The following is a 12,327-nucleotide window of genomic DNA, read 5'->3' on the forward strand; positions in this document are numbered from 1 at the left end:
ATACTTGATAATAAACATTAAAGCCTTAAAAATATGTTAAAATCTTCCTAAATGCATACTAAAACTATAGCTAAAATGGGTAAAATAATGATGTTATCAACTCCCCTAGACTTAGACTTTGCTTGTCCTCAAGCAAACAATCAAAGTAAATCATGGAAAAAAGGTTTTGAAAATAATGGGAATTCACTTATCTTTGGGCATATTGTCTTTGCATTCTTCTTCGCCTTGACATTAGGAACTTACATTTGTAATCACCCATGAGAATCATAAACCCTCCTTGATCCCACAATTCTTTGGAGTTTCCTGAATCTCCATTGTCATCTCTTTACATAAATTAAAGCCATAATAAAAAATGAAATCTTACCAAGGGAAAATTGATCAAAAGCTTGTCAACTGTCTTTAAGCCAAGACTTTATTCGTATGATTCCTTTCCTCTCCCTTTTCTCACTTCCAAGGAATCTATTTTTCCCTAATTTTCTAGGGTATCATTTTTTTTTTTATAGATCCATTGCTCTTTTTCTTCTCCTTTTTTTAATATTGGACAGGCTTCAATGAAATCCAAAGTATGCACGGGTTTACGCGACATCCCTTGGCTTACCTCTTTGCTACCTAGATCCTTACATACTTTTGAAGAATTGCAATGTCTTGTGTGGCTTGAATATAGAGATCTAGTCCAATGTATACCAATTCCTAGGACTTGATAATTAAGTCCGGTTTAGGTCCTATAAAATTTAGAGACAACGTTAGATCATCTGAATATCCATCGAATAGGGACTTTGGGGATTGTTGAGTCGGCTCACAGTCTTTTCAAACTCTTGTTCTGTTGTCAACATTAATCAAGAGTCATAAGAGTGTTAATCCAAATCAAATAAACGTTAGAATAAGATCATAATCTCCTACTAGTTTTTACTCAATAAAAAAAATGTGACTCGATAAAAACGTCAAAATTATTGATGTAAAATGTGGAAAAAGGTCTCAAGTCAACAAAATAGAAAGTAGCATTAGTATAGGATGGAACATCCTTCCCCCAGACTTAAATCACACCGTCCTCGGTGGAAAAAAAGAAAGAGTTGAGGATTAAAAATCATAAGGAAAAGTGTAGGGTTAAGAACAATGTCACCTTAATAGAATGATGTTGTGTCGACTCTTAGACGTTTAATTGTTGCCCAAAAATTGTCTAGAGGTCGGCTGTGGAATGAAAATATGGTGACTAACCGTTTGTACTTCCTTTGGCTGCTTGACATCGAATTTGAACTAGGCTAAGTTCATTCGAATTGTGTTTGATATATCTCTAAATGCATCCTCCTTGAAACAAAAACCTAAAACCATCAATAATAATGTTAAAATAAAAATAACAAAAACATACCTAAATGATAGAATGGTGATGGTTGGTGGTAGGATGGTGGTGGGTTGGAGTTGTCTCGCGGTACACGTATGAACGGTCGCTGTGACACACCAATTTGCGGAGACTTGCGGAGTGGTTTAAAAGAATTAATTTGGCCACCTATGTCACCAAAGTACACTTATCTTTTCGGTCAAGGAGCCTGAGAGAATTCCAAAGTTAAGCATGCTTGAGCTGGAGTAGTCTCAGGATGGGTGACCTTCCGGGAAGTGACTGTCGAAACTGTGTGAATGAGGACAAAACATAAGGAAAGATCATGTGGTGATTTGTAGGGACGGTAACAAGTCTTTAAAGCTTCCCGGACGTAACAAACCGACCGTCGGATATGGATGGGCTTACAGGCCTAGTGAGAGGACGTGAGGCCCATTAAGAAAATTGGGCCCATGGACTGGGATTGGACATAGGCCCCACTAAGAGGTGGCATTAGGGGTGTTACAGTCGCGGACATTGGCAACTGGTACGGTGGTATGCGGTATGTGGTACATGGGGCATGGTACGCAGGACATGGCATTGACTACGGTTGGTATGGCTGGTGGGGACTCTCGACATCGATCACATGATGATTGTGATTGATCCGTTGGCTTTGGCGTACGTCGGTCAAGTTGAACATGGTGGGTCAGTAGGTGGTACTTGCCACTAGACATAGTGTGCATTGCCAATCCATGGGGACTTCTTCCTTCTCTTTTTTTTTTTTTTTTTTTTTTTTTTTTTTTTTTTTTTTTTTTTTTTTTTNTTTTGTGTTATTTTTATTTGTTATTTTATTTTATTTTTTTTTCTATTAAAACCTGAAACTAAAATGTAAAAATATTAAAAGTAAAAGAAAACAAATGCTAAAAATAAAACTTACTAGACATGGGTGCCTCTTAAGAAGCACGCTTGTTTAACGTCGTTGGCTCGACGTTAGCTTGCTTTCTCCAGCAGGGTGAGGAGAGTCAGTTATCCTTAGAGAATCTCTCTTGGATCTTTCTCCAATTTAGGCTTCAGGTGGCTCTCTTGCATAATCTTCTTCTATACATCGTCGAGTTGGCGGGTTGAATGGTTTAGCTTCATAAAAAATGTCTCCATTGATGTTGGTGAGAGTCATCCTTTGGTTAGGCCAGTCCATGACGGCTCCAGCTATGGCTAGGAATGCTCCTCCAAGGATAAGTGGTGTAAACCTTCCTTTCTCAGCATTGATAATCTGAAACTCGGTTGGAACATTGCAAATTCCGACTCTTACATGAATGTCTCGGACCATTCCTTCGGGAACTGTGAATTATGTGTTGGCGAGTACTATGCGTATGTCCGAACATTGTAAGTGTCTCAAGCCAATCTTCTTAGCAGCATCGGTTGACATGATGTTGATACATGAACCAAAATCACATAATGGATTCTTCGAATTTAACACCATTGATAAAACAAGTGATGAAGAATCGGCCAGGGCTCTCCACTTTGTGAAGTGTGTTATACGGCCATGGGTAGTGTAAGGCTTGGTCATAGAGCTCTTTCATCTCTTTCCTTGACTCACAACTCTCAAGAAAGAAACGGTCAATGTGATAAATAGAACATGCTTTTTCGAAAGTGGTACCTTGGGGAAGTCTCCCAACTGCTCGGTTGAAATTACCTAGATCTCTTAGGCTTATCATGCGTGGGTACCAACGATTGTTCATGCGGGTGAAACCACGTGGAACATGTTGAAACTGTGCTCCCTTGAATAGCTCATCTTCTTCTTCATAAATCTCCCCTTCTTCAAGTTCTTGCAAAGGTAAGGCTCCTTTGAAGGTTGTGACGGTGTTACAAGCGACATGGGGTATTAATTCTTTTTCTCCTTGTTGAGAGGTCTCGTGTGACATGGGTTGAAGGTTTCGGCCTCCATGGAACCTTGTAACTTGTTCCCCACGAAATTCTATTGTGTTCTTATAAAAGAAAATTTTCCTTTTTGGAAAAGGGTTTCCTTTTCTTCTTCTTCTTCCTCGTCAGGTCGAACTTCTTTTTCTGGTTTGTGTTCAGCAACACATGAGGTGAGATCCTCAATCTTAGCAGCAAGATCTTGGCCCTTCTCCTTTATTTCCGATTCAATCTTCTTAAGTAGCTTGTGGCTCTCCTTTGTGAATGCAAACTTCGGATAAGACTTCTCCAAATCGTTTTTGTTCAAAGTTGAGACCAAACATCTTCCTCTCAGCTTCATAGGCTCGTTTCTCAAGCTTTTCCACATGCCTTCTTGTGTCAAAATCCTTGTCGAATAAAACTCCACACTTGGACTCATGGTCCTTTGTTAAGTCAGAAACTTCATTCGCCAAGTCTCTAATGTTGATAGCATTATCTTGGGCACTCTTGAGATGTCTCTCTTGTTCTTCTTCAAGCTGATGGAACCTTCTCTCCATGGTTTCAGCATCTTTAAAAATTTGTTCCTCTAATCTTTGAACTCGAACAGAAATCTCATCGATCTTTCCCAAAAGAATAGAATCGATTTTGTCAATCTTTTGATGTAGTGTCTTCCTACTCTCATTTTGCAGATCTGCTAACTGTTCTATTAAGTTCTCCATTATTTCTTCATGATCTTTTTGCTTGATAGAAACATGAGAGTTATCTTGAAAAACTTGGTGGGGAGGTTGAATAAAATCAGGTTCTCGATATGAGCGGTTTAGATCAGATTCGGCTCTCCTTGGGTAAGGTCTTTGAAAACGACTTGGACGGTGACTTGGGACAGGTTACTTGAGACTCCCTAGATACTGTAGTTTTGGGCTGTGAACTAGCATTGAGCCGGTATGATTCCAAGGTTGCGACCTGAGAGCGGGGGGAGCGTGTGTTACTTCCTGGATGTCGTAGCTGAAGGCAGTGGGTCTCACAGCAAGCCGACATGTCTCTTGGGTTGCGACCCTCGGGCGGGGGAAGTGATGAGTTGAGAGCAAATAATGTTGAAACGACCGCACCCGGATTCCCAATTCTTGCACATGATCCATGTGAAACGATCTCATACTTTCACTCAAAATATACCAACCGTCTACCACAGACGTGTCTTTGGCGAATTCCCTAAGTTCGCGCAGACAACAACCACAACTCAACGAACTCTCTGAGTTCCCGTAGCCGACACAACAAAAACATCACGGCAAGCTCTCCTAGTTCCCGTCGATGTAATCCCGTCAAGCATGATTTTCCAAGATTATGAGCAGTTCTTCCAACTTCCAGAAAACCTTGGCGGTACCCGACCCCCATACATGTTGACTAGTCATCATAGTCATAAGTAGTTTTGAGAAGTCTCTTGATCATCAAACAAGTCTTTGGCGAGAACATCTCACTCCCAATCTCTTGATCTCTTTAATATCAACTCTCCAACCATACTTATACTACCTGTTCCAATTAAACTATTCGCATTCTCTGACTAGTCCCCTAGTCCATATATGAATTACTCATTCTGGCTACTTTGTCCAGATGATCCGGCGATGTAAGATCAAAAAATATACATCTCCGTCCACACATCTCCCCCACTTCACTTTCTAACAACTCAGTTGCCTTTACCATTTCACCATAAAATTCTCAGTCTCAGATTCCATAACAACTTGTCCTCCGTAGATTCTAGAATCACTAGACAAACGTCTAGAATTTTTTGTCAATACTCCATTGAGTTTACGGTTTCTTTATCCGGACTCACTTGTCCATTCTGATTCTAGAATGTTTGTGTTTTGACTAAACATTCTCTCCATATCTTTGCCGATAATGCAAATTCCTCAAACTTCAAAAATCATTTGTCAGAATGTTAGATCTCCATCTAAACATTCACGAAATTTCACCACAAATCAACTCTCATCCTGGCATTCCATTGCCACCCCCATTACAACCAACTTGTACACACCATTTACTTGAAAATACTAGATATCCATCTAGAAGCTTCATAACATCACTTTCCAAAAAATTCTCATTCGCATTAAATCGCCCCCAACAAAGTGAGTCTCCAACTTATCTCCTTGGAACTCCATCCTTGGATTACTCCATAAAACAATATCCTACTTGATCACTCATGGATCAATCACCTCAACAACATGCTTGTGCTTTTCCTTAACACTTACTCCATCTCCACGACATAGACAAGTCTATTTACATTCAAGAACATGTCCTAAGACCGTATAGGCTCTGATACCAAACTGAAACGACCGCACCCGGATTCCCAATTCTTGCACATGATCCATGGGAAACGATCTCACCGGAACCCCATAATTCCAAAGAGACAACCGACGTAAAAATCGTTCCTTACAAAATCTTCCATAATTACAGGCTACTAACTCATACTCCACGTCCAGATACCATAGTCATATGAACGTACTTCAACTCCACAAGCACCTTACATTTGTAGACTTCGACATCCGACCGGAAAAGCCACTTGTCTCCACTTCCCATAATAAGCTTCACTTAATCACATATCCCAGACACCACCTCATCTTGAAACTTAGTCGCATAACCACCCATCCCTAAGCGACCAAATAACAAGAGAAATGGGCTGGAATACTCTTTTCCGCTCCAGCCACGGATTTTGCCTCACAACCAATCCACTTTGGCCCACACTAGCCATTCCGCAGTCCATTAACCCCAACTACGGTTCCACCCTTGGGTTTCCAACACCCGTTCAAGTCTTCCCAACAACTCTTGCCAGAAACAAGCTGATCCCCATTTAGTGTCGCTCGACACTCAAACCGTAACAAAAAGATTACGGGGCCAATATTAATTCAAACAAAATACACAAAACAATCTCCATGATTTAATCCATAAAATTAACCCAAAAACTAAAGTCTCCATTCAAATTGATTTGGCATCCCACCAATTAAATTATTTATATTTAGCTTAATAATTAAATCAAACCATAATTACATAAATTAATATTAACTACCACAAGCCTTAATAATACGCTACACACAAATCAATTCACGTGACTATGGTTCGGTTCAACATTAATCCTAACCAGCCAAAGAAACTAACACCACTACACGTATGCAACAACTCACATACTCACGTGACGTCAATACAAGTTAACGCACCTTCACCACAATTAAGTTCGGTTCTGTACTTTAATTACACTACTTAAGATTCTCGGTCTAGTTTGGTTATGGTCTTTGGTTCAATAATCAAGCGACACAACCAAAACAGACACAATAAAGATTTGCCGTTTACCTTTCTCGGCAGACCCTCGTGATGAGTCGACCAGCTTATTCAACTAACCGTGGTTACTTACTCACACCGTTAATGTTCTCGACGATGGCTACGGCTTCTCCGGTGACAATGGCTGCCTACTCCGGTAACACATGGTGGCAGACCAACCAATGGTGGCGATCGACGGAAGCCAACGGAACCGACGGGTCCATACTGTACGCTACTCCTCCGAGAGACTCATCACAACAACTACCTCAACAACAATAATGATAGTTAAACCCCGACAACATAACAATATATCAATCCCACGATATCATCATCAACGACGACAACCCCCTTCCTCATTAACGGGATAGGGTTTCTCTCCCCACAACCCAGCTCGCCTCTCCCTTTCGTCCTCACCCTAAAATCATCTCCCTCTCTCTCCCATCACCACCAAACCCTCTCATGGCTCACGATGGAGGCCACCACCCCCCACTACCGCGTGACCCCTCCTCATTTAGGGTTTTCTCCTCTTTATCCCCCTAACGTGACCGGTCCTCATAAATAAGAAAACCCTTGCGTAAATAATTAACCTTGGTTTAATAACACACTTACCAAACCAAACGGTCTAACCGTAATACACCACCATCAACATACGTGACCACCCACACAAATCAAATCACAATCACAACACTTACGCTTCTGGTTTAATTAAATCAACACATAATAACTAAACCAATAATTAATTAAACTACTATTTGGTTTAATTAATAAATTGACCAACTTAATAACCCAAGTGAAATTAACCGCTTTTCACTACAATTCACGACATAATTCAAATCTTCTATTATCACGGGACACGGGCGTTACAAATGTCTTGAGCGAGACTATATTGACTAGAGGGAAACCTCACAGGATCAGTCGGAGGATGTGCGGACCATGGTGATGGTTACACAGGTGTTCTATGCTGATGGTGGCAAGTTCTGTTTGAGGATGTGTGGCTCGTAGTGAAGGTTGCACTGAGGTCCTTGGATGATAGTTGGTCGGTTTGGTCAGGAGATGTTCGAGTTTTGGTGATGGTAGCACTAGTTTCCTTGACCAAAGGATGGTGGTGCGAGATTTAAGGAGTTGGTAGACTTGCCTAGGGGAGATGAGTCAAGTGAAACAGCCCGTCCGTTTTTTTTTTAATATCTTAATACCTAGTGATCCCATACTCACTAGCAATCTACCCCCAATCAATAACAACAGCGGATAACAATAATAAATCCATTAACCAATAACCATTAATGAATAACATAATATCAATCCAACAACAATCCAGAGCATAAATCAAATCATAAAATCAGCAATCCTAACATCCGTTCTAGACCACTAAGCTTCACTCTAGCATCCTAACAAAGACACAGAACAAAAAAACCGAGCCTCTTGAACATCCTCCTCTTCATAACCTTGATTCCACGATCACACTTTGCCATTACCTGCGCGACAACACAAAAGAAAGGCATAAGTATTACCAGAAATACTTAATGAGGCAATCCTTCCATCTACTGGGCTATACACACAAGCAATAAGATCTCTCATACCACAAACGACAACAATAAACAGACCAGGTATATGCACAAAGCAACACGACATAAACCGGTCATTGCAAAAGCATGTCGACCGACACCAGGTGGTGTCGAGCAACACTGGTCATCTGGTGCCGACCGACACCTGTTCAACATTCCCTAATCCCTAACGGTGTCGGCCGACACCTCCATATGGTGTCGACCAACACTCGCCAAGTCCCCGAGTTGTCCTCACGTTAGTGTCGACCGACACCCCAACTGGTGTTGACCGATACCGATGCCGAGCTTCGATTCCCTTTGAACAGAACCTCTGAAACTCGCCTCCAAGCTTCTCCTTTTCATTCCACACGATCCCATGAACAATCCAAGCCAGAGGAGCTACGAAAAACTCACAAACAACCAAAAGAAACAACCACACAACACACAAAATCACAGAAACAGAGATCTCACCTTAGATAAGCCATGGTCATGCACTCACCATTGCCAAAACAATGACATCTCACCAACAAACGACGAAAACACACCACCACAAGCTTCCCACCACGTTCCCAGCCTTGGATCCACACTCTCCAGTAAGAAACTCACCCCACAATGACAAAGAACTCACCAAAACCTCAATAACTCTCACAAAAACTTTTCTTCTCTTCTCTCTTCTTTCTGAGATGTGAAAAAGTGGCTAAAGGACTTGGGAAGTCGAGTTCCACAACTTAAACTCGAGTCTAGGGATTTTCCTAAACCAAACCACGCAAACCGGACGATTAAACTTGAACCGATCAACCGTTCGCAAACAGTGACGATCAAAATTCCAATTTTTGGTTTGCAGATGTTACAATTCTCCCCCATTAACATAGATTTGTCCTCGAATCTAGCACCAAGACAAACAGCCAAGGATCTCCCGTGCAACCAACACCATGGTCCGCAAATCCTCCGGCTAACTATGAGGACTCAATCTGGCCAATAACCCGAGTCTTTGATATTATTGGCTCTCAACTCATGCATCTCCCTCGCTCTCAAGTCTCAACCTTCGAGTCTTACCGGCTCGCTATCGGGCCTCAGCCCTCAAGCTACACTATCAGGAAGTCTAATCTCGCTCTCGGGCTATCTGTAAGACCCCGACCCTAAAAACCCATACTCGGACATATTGGCCGATAAAATTTTTTCTTAGGGCCTATATTATTCTACTCAATTACTTAACAAGACATAACAGCGGATATGTATAACAAGTGCGATAACTTAAAAATACGGATTCATTAATAATAAGAGGTTCGGTTCAACCTTAAAAATAACAATTGTCTCATGCATGAAAATAACGAAAACTAATAAAAATAACACCATGAATAATTCTACCCAAACCCACCATCCTCCTCCTCCCTTACCTTCGTCACACGAGCTGGTCAGCCACTAAAGTCCCGATCATCGGATCTATCTTTTCCTGCGTCCATTAATAGGAGGCGTAAGTAAACAAAGTTTACTTAGTGGAGCGGTCATCCCGTCTCACTAGGCTCAGTTCAACGATCTCAATCTAACACAAGGTATATTCCAACCAAGTCACGCAAGTCAAACAATTTCCATAAGTTAGTTGTCTAAATTGCTTAGACCAACCACCGATTCATATTGCAATAGAAACACAAAACCATAACAAGACAAGCAATCAACAAGATTAAACAAACCACGGGTCAAGAGAATCAACCATGGAACTCGGCCACAGTCACGCACTCACCTTCGGTATCGACCAAAGGTGTTGAACTCACGGTTCCTATGCTCGGATCTGATCCCCGCTTCTACACGGACAGATCGATACCATTAATATCCGAGATATATCCATAACCATCGACGGATCAAGGTGGAAGAACACTTACCATTCTTCTCTCCACTTGGACTTAGGATCTTTCGGTTTTAGCTTCGATGGAATTCTCTCTTCCTCTCTTGCGGCGGCTCTCGGATGCTTATGCGAAACTAGAGAAATTCTAAGGGTTTTCGTCCCTTATATAGGATCCACGAACCGCCCTAAGTTGCCTTAGAACGATAAGTCTAACCGCCCCTAACTTCTCTTATTTCTCGCATCTATCCTTATCCGATCACCTTTCCATTTACCGCGAGTTTCCATTTCTCTCGGGTTTCCTTACCCGTGAGTCGGCTTAAATCTCTGCAAGATTTCCGAGTCCTTTAGGCCATCCATCGGCCCATCGTCCAGTCGATCCATGCTTGTCCATCGGCCCGGTCCATCAATCACCGATGCAACCATTTCTGGATAGTCTACTTCACTATCACTATCACTTCACTATCACTATCACTTCACTATCACTATCACTATCACTTCACTAGGATTTCCATTCCTATTCTACTCGGACTGTCCCTCGGACTAAGTACCGAAACCTCCCATCTCATTTCTTGACAATTTACAAACTTGTTCGTTCGAACCAATTTTCATCCAGAAACTTGCATGCCTGAATGATCTGATCACTGTAAACTTGGGATTCCACTTCTTCAGTTCAAACGTCTGTTCACTACTTCAGTAGTCTCGAACTCTCCATTCCCATACCCAATTCCCATAACTCATCGGATTCTATCATCGGACTATACCGTCGCTGCCTTCTGCATTCTATCGGCAATTCTCGATACTAAGTATCGGCAACTTTCGGCAATCCTCGATACCAAGTATCGGCAACTCTCGACAATCCTCGATATCAAGTATCGGCAACTCTCGGCAATCCTCGATACCAAGTATCGGCATTCCTCGGCACTGGTTACCGGTATTCCTCGGCTATAGTTCTCGGTAACTCTCGATACTGACTCTCGGTCTTTCTCGGCATTGCTTCTCGGTAACTCTCGATACTGACTCTCGGTCTTTCTCGTTACCATTTCTCGGTCACTCTCGACACTGACTCTCGGTCTTTCTCAGCACTGATTCTTCGGCAACTCTCGGTAATTCTGTTACCGAGTTTCTGGGTCGTTATATTCCTCCCCTACTTAGGATTTGATATGCTCAAATTTAACCTTGAGCTACTCTCTCAAATTAAGAGATCACTGTAATACTTAGGGGTCGAATTCCACAAGGACTCAAGTCTACACAATAATTATAGAGTTTTTCAATTATGCTTAACAGATTAAATTGAATTAAAATAAATAATGTAAACTATTAAATAAAAGCTGTTGTAAATTCAGAAAATCAAAAAGCTAGGCCTAGGGAATTTCTCAGGAAATTATGAATATTAAATCAATAAATTAGGATTCAAACAATTAAGAACAGATTTGGAACTCTATACACTTTTGTAAATTAAATCAATTTTCACTGCAAATAATATCTAAATTTAAAACCAGAAAATCCAAATCTCTTTGTAAAATTCTAGGTTAAAAATCAGCAATAAAATCAGGTTTAGATTGTTCATAAAATTATTAAATCAAATCTCTTTGCAAGAAATAATTTTGCTCATCAAAAGGTTTTATCAGGAAAATCAATTATATTCTCATATCAATTTATTTTCCTAAGGTATTAATTCTAGATGGCCAATCAAGAATTAATATGGAGAACAACCTAAGATGAAGATCTAGATAGATAATGAACCTAAATAATCAGATCTAATAATTCATAAATCCCTGTGAAAAACTCTAAACCTAACAAGCAAAATACTCATACATGATTAATGAAGAACAAAACATAATTCTGAATAATAAGCAATAGATATTAAAAGAGTAAGAAGGAGTTCAAGAAATTCTTCTCTACAAAGCAGATCTCTCTTCAATAGCTCTCAAAAATCTCTCAGGGTTGCAGAAAAAATAAAACTTAAGGGTTTGAAAAAACCTAAAAACTATATATATATGTCCTAAAACACGTCAGGGACTTATGTTGCAATTTTGGAAGACTTTGGGGCAGAATTGTAACACTTCCAATTTTGTGATTCTTCATCGTCTGAAAAGGGTGTCGACCAATGCTCCTCTAGTGTCGATCGATGCCCTTGTTTTGATCCGAGATTTATGCTCCAAAACTATCCAAATTGCTCCATTTCGCTCCATCCGTGCTAAAATCCTAGAAAACCTGCAAAGACTCTAAAACATCCTAGAAACACATCAAACGACACTAAAAGACTCTTTATATCATGGTTAAAAACCACAAAAACCATGATATATCAACTCCCCCAGACTTAGCCTTTGCTTTCCCTCAAGCAAAACATAAACTTAGACATGTGAAAGAGGTTTGAAAACAGGGAACTCACTCAACTGCAGATTATTCTTATTCACACTCTTCATTTACCT

This window comes from Camelina sativa, chromosome 12, assembly GCF_000633955.1.
Source record: "Camelina sativa cultivar DH55 chromosome 12, Cs, whole genome shotgun sequence".
In the NCBI taxonomy this organism is placed as follows: domain Eukaryota; kingdom Viridiplantae; phylum Streptophyta; class Magnoliopsida; order Brassicales; family Brassicaceae; genus Camelina; species Camelina sativa.